This window comes from Ovis canadensis, chromosome 7, assembly GCF_042477335.2.
Source record: "Ovis canadensis isolate MfBH-ARS-UI-01 breed Bighorn chromosome 7, ARS-UI_OviCan_v2, whole genome shotgun sequence".
NCBI classification, from domain to species: domain Eukaryota; kingdom Metazoa; phylum Chordata; class Mammalia; order Artiodactyla; family Bovidae; genus Ovis; species Ovis canadensis.
The window spans coordinates 30,562,604-30,585,157 of record NC_091251.1 but is presented as its reverse complement, the minus strand read 5'-3'; the positions used below and the strand labels follow the sequence as shown (position 1 = coordinate 30,585,157).

At 44.7% G+C, this 22,554-nt stretch overlaps 1 protein-coding gene across 3 annotated transcripts in view; it reads right to left on the bottom strand.

Moving 5' to 3' along the window:
* The window catches only part of THSD4 (thrombospondin type 1 domain containing 4), a 689,604-nt gene that overhangs the window by 538,991 nt on the left and 128,059 nt on the right, over positions 1–22,554 (bottom strand). The gene's annotated exons all lie outside the window — the stretch shown is intronic.

Genomic DNA, 22,554 nt, shown 5'->3' with positions numbered 1-22,554 from the left:
TTAAAAATGTTCAAGCTTGGCCATTTACCAGCTCTCCAAACTTGGACAAGAAGCACACCCTCTATGTTCTTACCTAGAAAATGAGACCTACAGCCACTAGGCTGGTTATAATAAAAGGAACAAATAATAAAAAGTGTTGGAGGGGATGCAGAGAAACTGGAACCCTCAGACATTCCTGGTGGGAAGGCAAAATGGTGCAGTCATTTGGAAAACTACCCGGAAGTTCCTCAAAAGTTGCATGGAGTATTTCCATGTGATCCAGCAATTCCAATCCTCCTAGGTATATACCCCAGGGAAATGGAGACGTATGTCTGTGCAAAGACCTGTACTGAATCTTGTACATGAATGTTCATAACAGCTCTGTTCATGATGGCCAAGACATGGAAACCACCCAAATGCCTATCACCTGATGAATGGATAAACAAAACATAGTATATCCATACATTGGATTATTACTCAGCCATAAAACAGATGAAGCACTGATACAAACTACAACACTGATGAACCTCAACAATATTCTCAGTGAAAAAAGCCAGACACTAAAGGCTACATATTGCATGATTCCATTTACACGAAATGTCCAGAACAAGCAAATTCATAGAGACAGACAGAAAGCAGATTATTGCTTACTAGGGGAGACTAGGCAGCAACTGCTAAAGGGTATGGGTTTCTTTGGGGGATGATGGAAATGTTCTGTAAGCAGAGAGTGGTGACTATTGCACAACCTTGTGAATATACTAGAAATCACTGAATTATACACTGTAAATGGTGAATTTTATGGGACATTAATTATCTCAATACAACTGTCATTTTTTTAATGAGATCATGAATAATTCCCAGCTTATCTACTTACGAAGATGTAAAGATCAAATTGAGGTTACCAATAGGAATGCATGTTTTGAATCTGAAAGCAGTTTTTATCATTCATTTTCCATCACTTGTTTCAACAACCTTTAACAAACTTCTATTGATCTATGAGCTTCAAGTGTGATATTTTTTCCTGCTTGTTCACATTTCCAAGCCTGACAACATGAGTAAATGCAGAGCCTCCCTCCCCAACAATGGTAAGAACATGACAGCAAGGGTTCTGGCCTCAGTCCTTCCAACGACCTTCTATGGGCGTCTGGGGAAACTGTTGTTTCTTGAGAAAATGGCTACAAACAGCATTTTGGAAAGAGTAACAAACACATAAAGCATGTTCCCTACAACCGGCTGGCTGTCACCCAGGGGCTCATTAAGTGTGATGCTGTCCAGCTTGGTGATGTTAATCCTGACCAGTCAGTGTGATGATTCAAGCAAAGACGCCACATCTAGCTCCCTCTTCCCAGCTCAACATGAACCCTGAAGTGTGTCATCTATGACCACCACCTGAACTGACAACACCCACATGTCTACTATCTGCCCAGACCCCTCTTTAGAGCATCAGTTCCATCGACCTAACTAACCTCTGGACTAGCACTGCTTCTCACCTGGGATGTACATGCAGAATAGCTGAGGATCTTGTCAAAATACAGCTTCTGATTTAGGAGGTCAGCCGGTGGGGGTCTGATTCTGCACTTGTAACCACGTCCCAGCTGACACTGATGCTGTGGGTCCCTGGACTATACTTTAATTGCTGTAGACATTCCCTCAGACATCTCAAACTCCAAATATTCAAGCCCAAATTCATCATCTTCACCCCACAAGACAAAAGTGTTCTCTTTCTAGCTCTTCCTATACTCTCCTTCTTCTCAGCAGTTTTCCAACTTGAGCAAGCATCAGAATCACTTGGAAGTCTTACCTAATCAGACCACTGAATCCTGCCTACAAAGAATATGATTCAGGAGATTTGGGAGGGGTCTGAGAATCTGCCTTTCTTACAAGTCCCCAAGGGATGCTGATGCTGGTCTGTGGGCCAAACTGCTCTGTTTTACCCCCAAGTACCGCACCATCCCCAGGTCCAAATCCAACCCAAGCCTCCACTCCATAGAATCCGTGTCCTTCTCTTTTGTCCTTCCACTGAGCCCCATGTAACTGTCACAGCCCTGATGTCAGCTTGGTCTTCTCTTCTCCTCAACCCTGTGATTGTAAGTTCAGACTCCAGCTCAGCCACCTAGCCTGCACAGCGAAGCTCCTATCACATCTCCTGCCACAGCCTGGCACTAAAGAGACCTCCCACACCACACTCCTTGGAGTTTCCCAACAGAACAACCCAATTTATTTCTCCATGCTCTGGCTACGCTGCTTTCTCCTCTAGGCTGCCTTCCCCCCCATTTTCTGCAACAACCAGCTAGTCACCCTTCAGGACTTAGCTGAGCATTAATTCCTCCATGAAGCTCTTCTGGGTCCAAACCCCACCCCTCCACTCCCTAGAATCAATGTTCATCTCTTCTGTCCTTTCATCAGACCCCATGTAACTGTCACAGCATAATAACCTTTTATTGTACCAATTACTTTAGACTGCCATAGTTTAACAGACTGTAGGCTCCTTCAGAGGAGGGGATATGTCTTATTTGTCTCATATCTCTAGATTCTAGTACAACGGTCGGCATAGAGCAGGTATTCAACAACTGTTGAAAAACTGAAATAACGAATGAATGAATGGCTCCAACCATGCCTGCCAAAGCAAGAACCCTTCTTACTGAAAGAAAGCGTGGAAGTGTTAGATGCTCAGTTGTGTCCGACTCTTTGCAACCTCATGGACTGTAGCCCGCCAGGCTCCTCTGTCCATGGAATTCTCCAGGCAAGAGTACTAGAATGGATTTCCATGCCCTCCTCCAGGGGAACTTCCTGACCCAGGGATTAAATGCACGGATTCAAACCCAGGGATTGAATCTGCATTGCAGGCAGATTCTTTACCATCTGAGCCACCAAGGAAGCCCCCACCTTCCCATTACTATCCATGTTTAATTGCCAGTACATGAAATATCCCTCTGTGTAGGAATAAAATCTCATCTATTAAGCGAGACCATTCCTGGTATCAAACACCTGGAGAAGAAACACGTCCTTAGAATGAAACAGAGGATCCAACAGAGGCTGGGACTCAGCTTTATTCTCAAAAGGAGGGAAGAACTAAGAGGTCACGGTGCTCCATGCAAGCCTGTCAGAGCTTGAGAGCCACCCAGGAAAGGCTGTCTGTCAGCTGCTTGCGGATACAGGATGGCATTCCATCTATTGTCTCAGTTCCCAGTGTGGAGTAGAATGGGCAGAGAGAGAACCCTGCCTTCTGGAAGCCAGGCTGTTTGTAGTTCTTACACTCTTCATGTTTATTTCCCTTTGAGCTTCAGGCTCAGTCAGGTCTCTGCAAGAGGCCTGGCCTCTCTCAGCTGTGCTAACATGAACCACACATTGGCCCCAGCATCCAACAGAGCAGCAGCCCTTGGGACCAGCCTGTTGGGGTCCCCAGGAGCCTGCGTCTGCCAGCCGGGGGCTGGGCAGTGAGGTTGGTGTCCCTGCTCAATTGAAAAGTCTCCTTGTATGCCTTCAGCTCAGAGGTTCCCATTTTTACAGCATTTAAAGAGGCACATTCCTTGAAGCAATCTATCTGAGTTGTTAGGTAAACAGAAGTCAATCCTTCCATAGCAAAGATGGGAAGGAGGCTTGGGAGACAGGATATTACTGGAGATGTTCACAGAACCAAGGGTGGGTGGAAGTTCCTGTACTAGATGCCATTGAGAAAAATTTAAGATCTTTTTAAATCTTAATGTATCTAATGAGTAATCTCCATATGATTTAAAGGGATCCATTATGCCACATTTGCATGCTACACTGTTTTTACATATCAAAACTGAATTCTTCCCAAGCTAATGTTTGGGTGCAAATTTACCTGGCCAGTCTTAGCACCAAAGACAGGTCTGAGGATATGAGAAGCAAAAATCAGTCTCCTAGTTACCGATGTGGAGAAGCTGCATCTGAGGATTGCCTCTACACTAGCCTCCAAATTGTGCACATTCTTCTTCCACTCAGCATGCTAAGCGCGGAGAGAGGAAAGGAAGATGTGAGTCACAACTATTATCAAGTGAAATGCTTTCCCCAAAATCCATCAGTTTGATTTTTTTTTAAATTGAAGGATAGTTGATTTACCATGTTGTGTCAATGTCCGGTGTACAGCAAAGTAACAGACATATATTCATACATACATACACTGGCCTTCCCTGGTGGCTCAGACGGTAAAGAATTTGCCTGCCAATGCAGGAGACATGGGTTCGATCCCTGGGTCAGGAAGATCCCTTGGAGAAGGAAATGGCGACCCACTCCAGCATTCTTGCCTGGAAAATTCCATGGACAGAGGAGACTGGCGGATTACAGACCATGGGGTTCCAAAGAGTGGGACACAACTGAGCACACACACACATATGTGTGTGTGTGTATTTCTTTTCTTTTTGATATTCTTTTCCATTATAGGTTTATTATAAGATATTGACTATAGTTCCCTGTGCTATACAGTAGGTCCTTGTTAATTATCTATTTTATATATAGTAGTGTGTATCTTGGAGAAGGCAATGGCAACCCACTCCAGGACTCTTGCCTGGAAAATCCCAGGGATGCCGTCTATGGGGTCGCACAGAGTCGGGCACGACTGAAGTGACTTAGCAGCAGCAGCAGTGTGTATCTGCTAATCCAAAACTCCTAATTAATCCCCAAATGCATTTATAAAGAAGTTTTAATAGACATCTTAAAAGATACTGGGCCGCATACATATATACCTACGTATAGAGGCACGAAGAGACCTGAGCTCAGGGGTCCTCGGTGCAGCCTCTTGAACAGGCAGGACACCTGAAAGAACCCTCATAGGACAATGTTTTAAGGAATTAGCCAGTACATCTCTCCCTCTCAGCAATCCCTTCTCTCCCTGAGCAGTGCCTCTACAATGACCTTGATCATTACAGCACCAGAAAAGAGAAGAACTAAAGATCAGCAGAAGAGAAGAGGTTTCTTTAGAATCTGAAATGCTGGGCCTTGTCTGGCAAGATCCAAAGCTGGGAGCATAGAGAGCAGAGGTATCGTGTACACTCCAGAATGTGAAGAAGATGCTAAGACTGAAATAATCTTCTCAAACCTATAGGAATTAAGAGTTTGGCTAGTAGGCACAGGAGGGAGCAACTGAGAGGCAGTAATCAGAGGTTAGGGTAGAATATTCTGCCTGGGGTGGGGAATAATAGAAACCTCAGATTTGGTGGCTCAGAGGTTAAAGCGTCTGCCTGGAATGCGGGAGACCCAGGTTTGATCCCTGGGTTTGGAAGATCCCTTGGAAAGGAAACTGCAACCCACTCCAGTACTCTTGCCTGGAGAATCCCATGGAGGGAGGAGCCTGGTAAGCTACAGTCCATGGGGTCGCAAAGAGTCGGACACGACTGAGCGACTTCACTTTCACTTTCAGATTTGTTTAGGAGCCTGAGAATAGAGGGGGCCTGCAAGCTTTGTAGGGAAGTCCATGTCCAACATGGCTCCTGAACGTGGGAGGACTTGGGACGGAGGGGCCCACCTGAGCACTGATGGGTCATCCCTAAGGAGTCTTTGTGGTTCTAACAAGAACACAGAGCACATGACCTCTGACTAGAGTACAGGTGGAGACCTCAGGGACAGTTACTGCAAAGGGTGGGAGGCAGTTCATGGAAGCAAAGCAGCAACCACAAAACACAGCTGCACAGAAGCCGCTCATCTGGAGATCCAGGTCTCCCTCAGGGAAAAGGGTACAATTCGAGGACGGAGGGAAATCCTGAGTGAACTGAGTATAAATCACAGAATCAGTCCTGTTTGTTGCTGTTGGTTTGTTTGTTTTTTGTTTGTTTTGCTTTGTGTGTTTTGGCCTTGCTGCATCTGATCATCTGAGCTTCCTGGAGCTGGCAGTTTTCCTGCAGCAGCAGAAACCAAGACTCATGAACCAAACCTAGTTGTAGAAAAATAAATTGCATTTTGCAACTCTGAGTTGCAATTGTAAATTTGAAACTCAATGTAAGCATCTTTAAAGAGGAGAATAAGGAGCTAGGTAAATGAAGGTAAACGTCAGGGTACATGCTGGTGGAGTTCAATGAAGCTGTTTAAAAGAACGAGGCAGATGCATATGTACTGACACAGAACAGTCCCCAAAGCACCCTGCAGTGAAAAAGGACAAGACGCACACACAGGAAACATTCATGCTCCCTGTTTGTGTTTACAAAGAAAGGAGGAAAACATGTATACAAAATATCATATGTATGCTGCATACATTCTGAACTGATACAAATGAAATTTTAGGCAAGGATTTCCTCTGAGAAGCAGATTCAGGGTGGAGTTGAAGCAGATTTATCATTTCTTACCCTTTTGTACTACCATAAAAAAATTTTTTTTGTCTTCTGTACAAGTTTTCAATATAGGAAAGTGATATCAAAAAGAATAATACTAAATTGTTTTCCACTGAAGTTTTAAAAATGTAGCCCTTTGTGGATGGGGGGAAGATCCTAAGAAAGCAAATGCCAAAATTCCTAGGCAGAACTCTCTCTAAAGGTCTTGTCTGCTGTATACACAACATCACAAAGAGAATACAAGTCAGCAAACTTAATACTTGAATATGGAGACATTTCAGTTGGACACAAAATACCCATTTATAAATTGTAATCCCCAAAGACAAAAGGAGCATAAACAGTTAGGGGAGAAAATATTCTTCTGAAATGTCACTGTCAATAACTGAAAAGCCACATACTCCCAGAAGATTTTAGATCAACAAAGGCCATCGGAAGCCCTGTGCCAAGCTTCTTTGGAATCTGGATGTACTTGGGCAACAGAGCCTAGGTAATGAATTGCACTGACTCTGGACATCCAATACAGTAGCTACAGTGATGACAAAATGCACCCCAGAGCATATTCCCAGGTTGTGCACGCATCCCAGTCCATGAGGAAGCCAAGTCAAACTCAGGACCCTCATGTACTTTTGACTTCTCTCTCCACCAGATTCGTTTTCATAAACACGCCCCTTGATCATTACCCTCTATTAAAAAGAAAAAATGTTCATGACTTCATTCTGCCTAGAAAATAAAGTTCAAACATAGATGGTTGTAAGGCCCATTCATTTTGATGCCGCATTAAGACCTTCATCAACTGGTTTTGGTCTCTCTTCTCAGATTCAATTCCAGTCTTTATCCTCTCCCCCTGTCTCCTGCCACCAACCCTACACTTTCCAGGCACAAAAAAATCACTCATCATTTTCCAAACACACTGAGCTCTTGTGCCTCCAAGAGCCTGCCTGGAATTCCACCCTACCTACAAACTTCTGAACTGGAGCAGCCTTCTAGCCCAAAATAAACATCAGCACCCGCATGCTTCCCCTAGGCGGCCCCCACACAGTAAGCGCTTTCTGTCGTCTGCGCGCCCCTCTGCCTCGGCATTAACACTGCATCTTGGTAATGTTGTTGAGTAAAAGGCCTGGCTTCCCCCCAAGTCTTCCAGTCTTTGAGGGCAAGGCTTGTCAGTTTCTTATTCCTGTGTGTGTAATCCCTGAGATTAGCAGCGGGTCTGACCCAGAGGCACTCTGTGAATGTTTGTTGAAATAACACTTGTTAGAGACCAGAGCTTAATTGCTCACCATTTCTTACCAACGGGTCAATAAAGGTTACCTCTGTGGATCAATTAGCAGAGATATAAAAGCTCTGAGTTCCAATAAGCAAGAAGTCAAGGCAGCCCCACACTTTGGGGTGGGAAGCAAAGAGAGTTGATGTGAAATTAAGCATCAGTAGCCACTGGCCACCTAGAGAGACCCTGACACTCAAATGCGAGGGGAGGAAGAATGGGAGGGAGCAGCAGTTGAAAAGCAGAAACATACGTTCACCAAGGGGTGCGTGATCCAAGGCAAGCTGGAAGGAAAGCAGCCTGCAGCTTAAAGCTGGAAAGAGAGCCCTGTGTTCCTAAAACTCACCCTGTTCCATTGTGATCACCTGCCAAATGGAGAAAGGATAGCATGTGCTGAGTTCAAAGAGGCTGTGAGCAAATGGTTTAGGTTGAGAGCATGTGTCTTCTTAGAAGTTCAGAAGACTGAAAGTCCTGCCAGAGCTGTTCCCGGCAATAAATTCTCTGCTGTCTACAGCAGATAAGAGGCAAAACTCCGACCACTTAGGGAAATAAAAATTAAGATGATGAAAACAAAAGTTTTCCTGATTGTCTACTGGGTGGTACACACTGTCACACACATTAGCCGGTTTAACCAGATCTGCTTGCTCCCCAGAAAGTATTTAAGGTCTGGATTTAAAGACCAATGGAAGAATCAGTGGACAGGTTTGCTCTGAGCCCGCAGGGAAGAAGGATCTCAAAGGCTTACATGTGGGGGAGTTGGGGAGGCAGAGGGAGCGAGAGGAAATGATGAATTTGTTTTAATAAGAGAAAAGGAATGAGGTCTTTTCACCAATGGATTCAGGGGCACTAGCAGGAACCAAGATGTCTGAAATCTAGCAAAGGAAGTAGAATGGTGGTTTTGGAGCAACTGAGTTTAAAAGGCCTTCTTTGCGCCAGGAAGCCAAGCCCTGAGAAAACCTTCTTCTCAGGGACCCCACCCTACTGCTGGCAGCCCAGACAGTGAGCACCATAGCACTGTCCCCCCACCTCCACACACCCCAAATATAAAACAGCCTTCAGAACAGATCCAATCCTTCTGGAGTAAGGATCTCAGGAGAGACCTGGACTCTGATTTATTAATAGATCTTGCCATCAGGCTGCTTCTCCTTGTCTAAAGGATGGTGTCTGGAGGCCAGCCAAGCATCCCTAAGGACCAGTCACCACAGTGCTCCCTGGTGCCACTGCACATCTGAAGGATACTGGGTTTCCAGGACTGATCTTCAGGATACTGGGTTTCCAGGGCTGATCCTCAGGTGCTTGTGCAGTATGGGCCCCGAGGGGGGGAATAAGGGCATGGCGGGGGTGGTGATGGGGGGTCAGTCTTCAAGGAAACCAACTTCAGACCAATAGAAAGCAATAGTACCCACTGCCTGCATGGCTGCCACTTGTAGTTGAGCAGGTTATTCACTGCACCAGGACACCTGGGTGTTGAAAAGCAGTGTGTCTTCCCAGGGAGGGGACGGACTTAACCAGAGGAAGAGGCATCTGTTTTGGATTCACACAAAGGCAAAAGATGAGCTGATGGAGGTGTACCAAAGAGACAATCCCAGTCGAGACTAAGTTAACATTCAATTGCTCAGAGAAAGATGATGGCCCCACCCTGTTTCACGCTGGGCAGGGCATCCCTGAAGATGAGGAAGCTAAGAGATCAACTGGGACAGGGGTGGTAACTGGGGAGATAGAGAGGTCCTGGGTATTCCATCAAACCATCCAGGTCAGCCACTTATTACCTTGTGATCCTGAGTCAGTCAGGCCACATTTCCTATCTCCAGTGGCAAAATGGAATAATGGTACCTACCTCATCAGTGGCTGCCGTGAGGGTTAAACAAAATAATGAAGGGAAAGGGCCTAGCCCCTGGGGACTCTCTGTAAGTGGTGGTTACCATGAGAGCTGAACTGTCCCCAAGAAGAGAGACACAGAACCTGCAACCTTCACACATGAGGGTGACTGCAGAGGCAGACAGCCAAATGGGGGCAGGGAGGTACAGCCTGGATTTGCATGAAAGAACAGTGAGGCATTCATTTCTCCAGCTTAACTGAGAGGAGCCCTCTTGGGAATCAAACCTGTTGCTGGTGTGTGTTGTGATCTGAACCGGAGCAGCCCTGGGGGACTCAGGGGCTTAAAAGGAAAACCAAATGAGATTACCTGTGGGGCACAGTACCTGGCCAGGCAGGCGCTGAGCAAATGCGAGCTCCTAACCCCTCTCCCCGGGGCCTCTCAAACAGTGCTCTCTGCCCCAGAGGCTGACCCCCAGCAGGTTGAAGCAAACTGAAGCACTATTTTCTGTACATGCTCCTGAATTTAATAATGGAACAGTAATGTGTTGATGAAACTTACATTTCCTGAACATTTTTTATGTGAATCGTCCATGGAGGAAGCAACGGTGTTTCTCTCATACTCTGAATGTCTCCTCTTTCACACATACCACTTAATGTGTACCCATGTACCATGTATATTTTTTCTTTGTTTTAAATATGAAATATTTCTATTATAATAGTCATGTGTGAAAAAAATTCATAACATTCTTACTTACATTAGAGAAGTGTTTTTTTTTTCTTTTTTAGATGCAGTTCTGTTACCCTGAGTTAATTGAAGGAAAAAGAGATTTGTCCTAGACTTTACTCCATCTCCTCAAATAGCATCATGTACTTACATAAATTCAGTATTCAGATCACAGCAACTACTGAACACCTGCCAAATGGTTTATACATGTTATCCATTAACTCTCACTGCAAACAGTAAAGTGGGTCATTACTCCAATTTTATACATAAGGAAACTGAGTCTAAAAGATATTAAACTTTCCAAGATAGAAAGTCTACATGAATGGATATTACTGTGATATTAACAAATGTTACTGAACGAATGAATGAATGGTAAGCTCTTAAGGAGCTTAAACTGCTGCAACAGAGTACAGCTTATAAATACCAAATGCCATTCACCAAGGATTACAGGGATAGACTGCTTGGAATGAGAATTTACTGGAAAACAGGGTGGGGAAAATTATTGCTTCCCTCCAAATCCAGAAAGAAAACATTTTTAGCACTAGCCCACATGTTCTCATCACTGAGGAAAAGGGAAATCTTAGCTAACTGCTGCTGGATCCACAAGGCCCACGAGGGACTAAGTGTTTCTATAGGAAAAAGAAAATAATGCATGCCTGAAAGTCAAACCATAAAGAGGGAAAGGAAGTCTCTGGGGCAAGGCCTGATCTTGACCTAGGCCTGATGTAGAGGGCATGAGGCCGAGAAATAAGTCAGAGGACAGGAAGAAAGAACTATACAGCGGTTAAGAGCAGAGGCTTAGAGCCAAACTCCATTTCAAAGCCCTGTTCTCCAATCTATTAGCTCTGGGCCCCAAGGCTCATTACTTCATCTCTCTGAGTGCAGAGATCTTGTACTTAAAAAAAAAGGATAATATGGATTACTTTATGCATAAGAGTCCCTAGAGGTTTAGCTCAGAGCCTTCAATATTGCGTATGCTTCCTGTCGCTGCTGTACAAACTACCACAAACTCAGTGGCTAAAAGCCACAGAAATTGATCCTCTCACAGTTCTGAAGGCCAGAAGTTCGAGATTAGGGTCAATGGACCGAAATGGAGTTGTTGGTTGGCAGGGCTGTGCTCCCTCAGGAAGCTCTGAGGAGTCTCTTTCCTGGCCTCTTTTGGCTTCTGGTGGCAGCCAGCTTTCCTTGGCTTGTGGCCCCATCCCTCCCATCTTCAAGAACAGCACCTTCCAATCGCTCTCTATTCAGTTTTTGTATCACCTCTCCTCTGTGTGTCTGGGTGTCAAATTTCCGTCTGCCCATCTCTTATAAGGACACTCATGGTTGCATGCAGGGCCCACCAAGATAATCTCTCCATCTCAAGATCCTTCATTATATCTGCAAAGTCTTTTTCATTTGGGACTCAATACCTTTGGGGTGGGTAGGAGGAGAGAGCTGTATTCAGCCTGTTACACACAGTAAACCCTCAATAAACATCCATCGTGGCTGGCCTTGTTACAATTAACAGAGATGAGCCAGAAGAGCTATATGCCCAGGAAAGTGCGCATAGTTAAGGTAAAAAAGTAAGGACTCAAAATGCTCTTGAGGGGCTGTTAGTACTTAACCATGAAAACCAACAGTGACGCCATAGCCTCTGTATTCCAAACTCTGTCACAGATAAATTACCTGCATCCACATTACAGGCTTGGAGTGGGAAGAGTGAAGCGGCTGAGGTCAGGCAATCCTGCACTCTGATCCGCTCCACCCCTTAAAGGAGCAGGACGATGGGGATTTTCAACCTTAGTTCAGTGGTCTCAACCGTAAAACGGGGCTGCTTAAGGTTCAAATACACATGTGACTACTGTGGCACATAGCAGGTGCTACAAAAATAATTTTCTTTACTACAACTAAATCAGCAATGTGTGCAAGAAGGGGGTGACTAAAGAAAATGACAGTACGCCTCACGTACAAGATGTGCTCCCCCCCACCATCCTCACACAAAGGCATCTCTGACTGCCACCAGGCGAGCATCCAAGGAGAAGCCCTAGGGGTCCCGGATGCAAGGTTGAAATCCCCTTCTGGGACACACATATTGCTGTCAGGCTTTTTCCAGAGCCCATCACCCTTCTCTTCTGGAACCCTGAGTTATGAATGACTTGGAGGGGATTCAATGCAGCATTCTTATGGCAAATGTGATCTTTGTTCTGATAACTAATGAAATACTTCTGACACTTAATGAAATGCCACAAGAAAGGAACAAGGGCTCTTTGGAGCCTTGTCTGAGAGCAGAGTCACTCAAGCTTAAAATCTGGCTCCAATCTCTCCTAACCTACAGGCAGAAGCGTACATACCAGCGGGTCCGGCTCTGTTACAAACACTCGCACCAAAAAGGGGCTAAGGTTTCAGATTCAGAAACCAAAGCATATTAAAACACCGTCTATCTGGTTAGCATCAACAGGTAACTTCATGTCAAACAATTCAGGGACTAAGTGGAAATCCTGCTTCAAAAGGAGGAAAAGAAACCAAACTTTACTTGCAGGAAGAAAACAAAAAACACCAAAAATGTAGAGTCTGCATTTTAAAAACAGATGTACCTGCTTGCTCTGCTAACTGCCCAGATTATCAGGGAGATTTTCCAAGGAGAAACACAGACAAGGCCAAAAGCTTTCCCGTCTTTTGCTGTGTGGTTTTTGCCCCTCTTGGATGTAACAAGACTCCCTAAGTTTCAACAGAGGGTCAGGAAAATGGCAAGTGGGCTTTGTGAAGTTTAATTAACAGCAAAATTTCCTATGCAGCATCATGAAGGGGCCCACTTGGCTCCAGGGGCCCTTGGGACAGAAATAACATAGTGCTCCAGAGTTATTGATGATGAAATGCAAATGGCCTCCAAGAAAGTGAGCAGGAAAGGAGGAGCTTAAAAAACAAATGATTCTTACCCATAAGCCAAAGACAATTCCCCGAAGAGGTAGGAAATGGAGGGACAGCCTAGGATCTAGGGCTGATCCTGTCTGTCCTGTTTCGAAACCACAGATCTTTCAAGCAAACACACACGTATACACTACATGCACACACGCACGTGTATGTACAGACAAGATGTTACAGAAGAAGATACAAGGCTCTAAAAACCCAAAGGTGATCTGGTCAGTGATAATAAAATTATCACGCCATGTTGGTTTTGAACAGTGTCTTGTATTTCTGAAGTACTTTTACAGTTGTTACCTCAACTGACCCTCTCTGCAGGACTGTATGGAAGACAGAGACAAATAATTATGCAGATTTTATAGATTAGATGAAGTGATTCCCGAAGGTCGTCCAGTTAGCAAATGATGGCCATGAGACAGGAAGCAGGGTGTAATGACTCCCAGCCCGGAGCTTCTCCAGGCGAGGAAACACACGCAGATGCCTCCAGTGAAAAGGCCCAGGGGGAGACCAAGAAGAGGGGCTCTGACGTGTGGACAGCACTTTTAAGAAAAACTCATGTGATGGGGCAGAAGTCTGAACAGTGGGTTATGTTGTGGATTCAGAGAGAGAGAGAAAGCCATGGCATTCCTGAACATGTTGGAAAACAGGTCTGAGAGCCGTGCCTCCCAGCCACCATCCCTCCATCACTCCGGATGGCAGAAGGACGGTGGGAGCATTTAGAAGAGCAATCCAGTCAGACCACAACAACACATCAACATCAGGCCAGAGACCTTAATGACTGGATAAAATCCCTCTATTTTATAAACATGTAAACCAAGGCTCGGAGAAATGAGGTGACTTCCCCAAGATCAAAGCGTTAGCGAGAGCTGGGGACTGGACCCTGGACTCTGGACTGGAATACAGAGTTCTTTATTCTATGCCAGCAGCCCTGGGCAACTATTATGTTTAACTTCATTATCACTGTCCTGATTAACACTGCCTGTCCCAAAGAAGAGCACATGAGGGCTAGATGGGGAATGCATCCTTCCTGTTCTTTGTTCTGCCGGAACCCGTGATGCTGGATTTCCCATAGACTGCTACCAGGCGTGATGTGCGGAAGTGGCTGGTGGTTCCGCTAGCACAGAAACTGTCCTGTTACTAGGGTATTCTTAAGACCCCCAAATGCATGTACATTATGGTAGGCTGGCTAATGCTCCCCACCCCACTCCACTCCATCCCAAGATGCCCACATACTTAATCCCCAGAACCTGTGAAAAGTAACTTTATGTGGCAAGGTGATTTTTGCAGGTGTGCTAAAGATTTTGAAATGAGATTATCCTGGATTATCTGAGTGGGTGCCATGTAATTACAAAGGTCCTTATAAAAGGAGATCAGTGGATAAGATTTAGAGAAGGAGATGAGATGACAGAGGCAAGAGGGCTGAGTGATGGGAGGAAAAGTCCTCAGGCCAAGGAAGGCAGGCTGACTCCACAAGCTGGAAAAAAGGAAAAAAATCCTCCTCTGAAGCCCCAAGAAGGAAAATAGCCCTTCCAATACCTCGATTTCAGACTTCTGAATTCCAGACGGTAAGAGAAAAATTTGTGCTGTTTTTCTCCACCAAATCTGTGGTCAGTGTTACAGCATCAATAGGAGACTGAAACACCTATTGCAAAACTGGAAGAGCAAGCCCAAGCTCCCGGGCAGTAAACCCTAGCTTCCTAAGCTTTACGGAGATGGGGCACAGGGTGGCAGAGCCAAATATTTTGAAAAATCCCAAGGGCATTAAGAAGAGATTTAAACCAACTATCCAATGGAGACACCATCTTGCTTTAAGATGGAAAAGAGTTAGTTTTCCATGTTTACAGGGACTGCCTCTCTCAAAGAAATTCTATTTCAGTCCCCTTAGGACTGCCTGATAACCCATCCTTGGAAAGGAGCCTGTGGACTTAACCAGTCTCACCTGCACACACCCTCATATACAGCCTGTGCTCCAGCCCCATCAGACCACTGAGAACTTCCAGAACATGACAGGCTCACCATGCCCTCGCAGTTTGCTTTTTGGGGAATGACCTGTGCTAAAATCCTTCTTCTTCAAAATTCAGTTCAGTCATCACTGCCTCTGTGATGCCTTCTCGGGCTCCCCAGGCCTCCTTCTGCCCCTGCCTTCCTTCCCCACGCCCTGAGTACCCCTCTTAAGAGAGCACTTGGTCTTGCCAATGTCTGCTTGTCTCCCTCCCCCAACCCACCAACATGCACTCCTTGAGGTCAAGGAGACTCTGTTCCTCTTGCGTCACCAAACCACCGCCATCTTCCATCCTTACCAAGTACTTCCCAGCTCTTTCCCACCTGAGTAATGCAAACTCACCCTGCAAGGCAGGACTTCCACCACCAGGTAACTTACTTCTCCAAGAATGAGCTCCACCTCTGTGTTCCTGCAACCCTTCACTCACCCCATGGGCAGGACACCCACTACCCTGCATTCTGGTGGTTATCCCTGGGCTGTCTGCTCATTCGGTGTGGAGGTCCTTGAAAACCACACCTCCTTTCCCTGACTATACCTCTGTATTTAGCACAGGGCCTGGTTCGTAACAAATACACGAGGAACGTTGACTGAATTAAAACGAAAATGAAACACAAAACGGTAATGCCCAGGTCATCTCGCTGAATTAAGCCCTATAGCTCAGAGGAAGCCTTTAAAAGCAAATAGTTTATGTGAAAACTTTTGCATGGCCAGCTGTTGACCGTGGCTAGTTGGTTTCCCCTGTGATCCCACACAGATTTTGGAGTTCACGGTAGAGATGGTTTCAGCGTTACTGGATATTGGGTTGGCCAAAAAGTTTGGATTTTTCCACGTTACAGAAAACCCAAACGAATTTTTTTGGCCAAACCAATATGTAACATTATATACAGTCATTATATATGTAAGTTACTACTAATAATTTTGGGGTAAATATTGGAGAAATTTTTCATTTTTCATCTCAAACAGAGAAGTATTAGTTTACCAAACTTAGTTTAAGTCATGAGTATTACCTTTAACTTTGAAAAAGGCTCTCTAGAAGGGCAAGTCGGAGAGGAATATGATAAGTACAGATGACTTTAATGAGAGTTCTAATTGGAACTATCTAACACACTACTACCCAGCCTCTAAATTCATAATGGGAATTAGATCTATAATTTACTGAGCAACTACTATGGACCAGGCAATGCAAATATTATTTCATTTCAAGACTCCACAATCCCATATGATAGGTATTACCATTGCTGCTCTTATTTGTTTTTTGTTTTGTTTTTTAAATTTATTTATTTTAATTGGAGGTTAATTACTTTACAATATTATAGTGGTTTTGCCATACACTGACATGAATCAGCCTTGGGTGTTGTACATGTGTCTTTTGGACTCTGTGGGAGAAGGCAAGGGTGGGATGATTTGAGAGAAGAGCATTGGAACATGGATATTATCATATGCTGCTCTTATTTGAAAGATGAAGCCCCTGAGGTTCAGAGGAGTTAAATAACTTTAGGATGCTTGAGAGAGCACCAATCAGTAATGACACGATTTCTAAGGTTTTTTAAAGTGTGAGTGTGTGTGTTTTAATGAGACAAAGATCTGATATGGCAAACAAATGGTAGACTCAAGAAGTTTCCACATAATTCCAGCCAAGTAAATTGTATTTATTCGCCAAAGTTGGGTTCAAATTCTATGTGTTCTGTGCAGTATTTCCTGACAGCTCCATCCCACAAGGACTTTCCAATTTCCCTGAACTCTGGTCACATCTTCACTGTTTCTGGCCCTTTCAGTGCTCTGTGGGTTTGCCCCTCATCCCCAGACTCAGTGTCAGGCCCACAAGGACAAGGACCATGGCTTCCAACTCTTTTGAACCCCTCTGGTGCCCAGGACCACATGCAAGGATTTCCCTGGTAAGAGAGCTAAACACTGCGAGGAAGAGAAGCAGTCCTTTTAAATCTCGACTACCAAACCTCACCCACTTTTCAAGACATGTCTCTAACCTCCACTTAGCTTTTCTGGACCACACCTGCTGGAAACGAGAAGCCTCACTTTCAAAACGCCCATTTGAAAAATACTCATTTCAGAGATAAGAGCTTTACTGCTGGACTCTGACAGACCTACTGAGAATTCTAGCTCCACTGCTTCTGAAGTGGGAGACCTTGGTGGAGTCACTTCATTCCTCAGAGTCTCAGTTTTCTCATTTGTAAAATGTGAGTCTTTGCAACCTCCTCATAGGGCCGTGTGAGCTGTAAACACTGGGTTGACCAAAAAGTTCATTTGGGCTTTTCTGTACCATCTCATGGAAAAGCCCAAACAAACTTTTTGCCAAGCCAGAATTACAGTGCATTCGACATAGCATATGTACATATGAAAGCTCCAAAATGGTAGCCATCGTCCGGAAGGCATTTACACTCACGTGTTTCCCAACTTTTTAGAGCAGTGGTTCTCAAACTCTGGAGCATACCAAAATCATTTAAAATAAAGCTACACAGGACACAGCACAGACCTACAAAATAAAGTCCTCATTAAGCAAGGGAGAGAGTGGGGATTGGGCAACTCCACTTTATTTTAGAACTTCTTTATGCTATTTTTAAATTATTTTTTAAATTAATTTTTATTGGAGTATAATTGCTTAATGGCAGAAAGTGAAGAGGAACTAAAAAGCCTCTTGATGAAAGTGAAAGAGGAGAGTGAAAAAGTTGGCTTAAAGCTCAACATTCAGAAAACGAACACCATGGCATCTGGTGCCATCACTTCATGGGAAATAGATGGGGAAACAGTGTCAGACTTTATTTTGGGGGGCTCCAAAATCACTGCAGATGGTGATTTTCATGATGCCATGATATTAAAAGACGCTTACTCCTTGGAAGGAAGGTTATAACCAACCTAGATAGCATATTCAAAAGAAGAGACATTACTTTGCCAACAAAGGTCCATCTAGTCAAGGCTATGGTTTTTCCAATGGTCATGTATGGATGTGAGAGTTGGACTGTGAAGAAAGCTGAGCACCGAAGAATTGATGCTTTTGAACTGTGGTGTTGGAGAAGACTCTTGAGAGTCCCTTGGACTGCAAGGAGATCCAACCAGTCCATTCTGAAGGAGATCAGCCCTGGGTGTTCTTTGGAAGAAATGATGCTACAGCTGAAACTCCAGTACTTTGGCCATCTCATGTGAAGAGTTGACTCATTGGAAAAGACTCTGATGCTGGGAGGGATTGGGGGCCGGCGGAGAAGGGGACGACAGAGGATGAGATGGCTGGATGGCATCATTGACTCGATGGACATGAGTTTGAGTGAACTCCGGGAGCTGGTGATGGACAGGGAGGCCTGGTGTGCTGCCATTCATGGGGTCGCAAAGAGTCAGACACGACTGAGCGACTGAACTGAACTGATAGTTGCTTTACAATGTTGTGCTAGTTTCTAGGGCAAAGTGCATCTGCTATACATATAGCCCCTCTCTTTTGGTTTTCGTTCCCATTTAGGTCACCACAGTGCACTGATTACAGTTCCCTGGGCTACATAGTCGGTTCTCATTAATTACCTATTTTATACATATGGGCAACCCCACTTTTAACAAACCTCCCCACCCCACTGCAAGTGATTCCAGGTGCTCACCAAACCTGGAAAGTTCTGCTGGACAATACTGATTCCTAAATGACTTACCACGGAACCTTGAGGTTCTAAAGAGATACTTCCAGATCAGTGGTTCCCAGCCTTGGCTGGACTGACATTATATAGACATCCAAGCATAACCCTCTGAGATCCAGATGTTCATCTGGGATGTAACCAGGGTGTCAAGACTTCTAAAAGATGGGCAAAGGATTCTTATGGTCAACAGAGGTTGAAAACCATTGCGGCATTTGGATCTAGACCCTGGATTTCTACAGCAAGGCCTATGAGGCTTCAACCAGAGCAGCTCAGCTTTTGTCTGTGTGACAAACTGAGCCTCTACCTAAGACTGATTTTGCAGACAGGATTCTTAACGCTTCAAAAAATAGTTAAGTTTGGTATGGCAGAAACCAACATGACATTGTAAAGCAATTTTCCTCCAATTAAAAATAAACTTAAAAAAAGAAAGTTTGGAGTCTCTCATACAGAGGGAGAAAAACATGTATCATATATTAACGCATATATATGGAGTCTAGAAAAATGGTACAGATGAACCTATTCACAGGGGAGGAATGGAGAAACAGCTGTAGAAAATGGACTTGGTGGACACAGCGGAGGAAGGAGAAGGTGAGACGAACTGAGAGAGTAGCGCCGACATATATACACTCTACCATGCGTAAGCCGACAGCTAGTGGGAAGCAAGTGTATAACAGAGAGCTCAGCTCAGCGCTCTGTGATGACCTAGCAGGGCGAGATGGCACGGGGAGGCTCAAGGAGGGAATATATGTATACTTACAGCTGACTCACATTATTATACAGCAGAAATAAACACATTGTAAAGAAATTATTCTCCAATTAAAAAAATTTTTTTTAAGAATGCAAAAAAAAATAAAAAGTTACATTTGCAAACAACTGCTCTAACTGTCAGTAAGAACCTGGAGCATCCCTAATCTGGTTTTTATACCTTTGTGTCTGTCTGGGGCCTTACAACATATTAGATGCTTAATAAATATTTGTTAGAAGGTTGTATCATTTTATTTTATTTGTTATCTGGCTCCAGTTAGGTTTTCAGTTGGCTAGCATAACAATCTAACAGTTTCTTAAACATCTAAACCCCCAATGGCCTTTGCTTCAAACCTTGAACCTGAAACAGAGAGTGAGGCAGACAGCCATCCAGAGAACACACTGACATCTCTTCTGGGGTCACATATGCTATGCAAGTTCCTAATGACTAATAAATATAAGCAAATGTGATTTTTGTCAGCTAGGAAGAGCTCCACATTTGTCAGCAGTGTGGGTCTTCCAGGCTAATATTTGGATTGTTTCATCTGAAACTGTCAAATTACAAAAGCATGATAGAAACTTGTAGGAACTTCATAGTAAACAGTAATTGGCCCCTTGTCAATAAGTTAGAAGAAAAAAAAATTCCTGTTGCCAAAATGCATGGGCTGGAATGCCTGCAGCCCAGGCCTCCAGCCAACTGGAGCCTGTTCCCCAGGCAGCTCTCCTGGGTTCTCAACCACAGAGGCTGGAAGAGAAGTCCCTAGTACTCCAGGGATCTGGGAGTCAGTTCAGTTCAGTTCAGTTCAGTCGCTCAGTCATGTCCGACTCTTTGCGACCCCATGAATCAAAGCACACCAGGCCTTCCTGCCCATCACCAACTCCCGGAGTTCACTCAAACTCATGTCCATCGAGTCAATGATGCCATCCAGCCATCTAATCCTCTGTCGTCCCCTTCTCCTCCTGCCACTAATCCCTCCCAGCATCAGAGTCTTTTCCAATGAGTTAACTCTTCGCATGAGGTGGCCGAACTATTGCAGTTTCAGCTTTAGCATCATTCCTTCCAAAGAAATCCCAGGACTGGTCTCTTTTAGAATGGACTGGTTGGATTTCCTTGCAGTCCAAAGGATTCTCAAGAGTCTTCTCCAACATCACAGTTCAAAAGCATCAATTCTTCAGTGCTCAGCTTTCTTCACAGTCCAACTCTCACATCCATACATGACCACTGGGAAAACCATATCCTTGACTAGACAGACCTTTGTTGGCAAAGTAATGTTTCTGCTTTTGAATATGCTATCTAGGTTGGTGATAACTTTCCTTCCAAGGAGTAACCGTCTTTTAATTTCATGGCTGCAGTCACCATCTGCAGTGATTTTGGAGCCCCCCCCAAAATAAAGTCTGACACTGTTTCCACTGTTTCCCCATCTATTTGCCATGAAGTGATGGGACCAGATGCCATGATATTCGTTTTCTGAATATTGAGCTTTAAGCCAACTTTTTTACTCTCCTCTTTTACTTTCATCAAGAGGCTTTTTCGTTCCTCTTCACTTCCTGCCATAAGGGTGCTGTCACCTGCATATCTGAGGTTGGAGTCAGTAGCATCTTCAAATCTCAGCTTTCTCATGGCTCTAGGAATCTGAGCAATCACTTAAACCTCTTCGGGCCTTAGATCCTCATGTGTAACACTTCATCACATCCTTAGAGCCAGAACTGCCTGAGTTCCAATCCTGACTCTTTACAGACAAGCTGTGTGACCTTGGGCAGGTTACACCCCTTCTCTGGGCCTCTGTTCCCTCACCTCTAAAATGAGGATGATATTAGTACCTATCTCATAGGGTTGTCCGTGAAAAGAGACAAGAACAGTGGCTGGTACAGAACAGGCATTCCATAAGCTGTTATAAATCTGCAATTTTGAAACCAAGCGTTTGGAAAACCAACTTTTTGTCTTTCCTTTACTTTTTGCATTGTTCTGTTTGGTACCAAAACTCTGGGCAGCAAGCCTCGCCTTAACTGACATAAGGCTTTTTATGGTCTTTTTTCCCTTCCCAGCTGATGTGAACATTTGCAGGCTTCACTGCAGCAGTAGTAATGTGTTTGCTGATGGGGTGCTGCCCCAGGCCATGGAAGGAATGCCATTACCGTGTGAAATGTGCCCTGAATCACCTTGCTAAACTCCGAACAGTTCTGAGTTCTAAAATGCCCACTGCCATAAGCATTTCAGATAAGGGACTGGAGAGCTATGTTATTATGGGGTTGTGGTCAGGATGAAGAGAGATAACACAAACCAAACCCTTGGCTTTAGAAGCAGCAGCCTCTCAGTCCCAGAGTGATACTGGGAGGTCCTTGGGTCTATACGCAGGAACAGAGAAAGACGGAAGCAACTTCTCCCAGGTGATCTCTCTTTTACTCTCCAACTGGCAGGCCAGCCAGGCCTCCAGACTCTCCCTTCTATCAGCTCAAATTTGGTTTATCAATTCAGGATTCGGCCAAAGCATCTACTCTGTGAAATGGCCCTTTCTCTCCAAAATCCTAACAACCGGGTCAAGAAAGACCTGTGCAGGCAAGGGTGGATGGGTTGTAACTCCTCTCTATTTCTAGGTGGCTGGCAGCTGAAAAGGACTCAGGCAGTGTTAACCACAGTGGCCATCGATGCTAATGTCTGAACTGCAACTGACAAGAGGGGCCAGGCAGCCCATCTTATACACTTGCACCCTCCCTGAACTGGGCATTAATTTGGCTTAATGACTAAACTAAGTATTTCTTAAGCGCAGCGGGGATTCCCAGGTGGCTCAGATGGTGAAGAATCTGCCTGCAATGTAGGAGATCCAGGTTCGATCCCTGGGTCAGGAAGATACCCTGGAGAAGGACATGCTACCCACTCCAGTATTCTTGCCTGGAGGATTTCATGGACAGAGGATCCCATAGAGTCCATGGGATCGAAAAGAGTCCGACACAACTGAACGACAAAGACTTTCACTTTTGTTAAGCACAGTGAGCATACCTTATACTTGCTATTCTTCCTGTAAATGTTTGTTGTTTTTTGCTTTCATTCTCTGACAGAGGACGAGATGGTGGGATGGCATCACTGACTCGATGGACATGAGTTTTAGCAAACTCCAGGAGATAGTGAAGGACAGGGAAGCCTGGTGTGCTGTGGTCCATGGGGTCGTAAACAGTCAGAAAGGACTATACAACTGAACAAAAAATTGCTT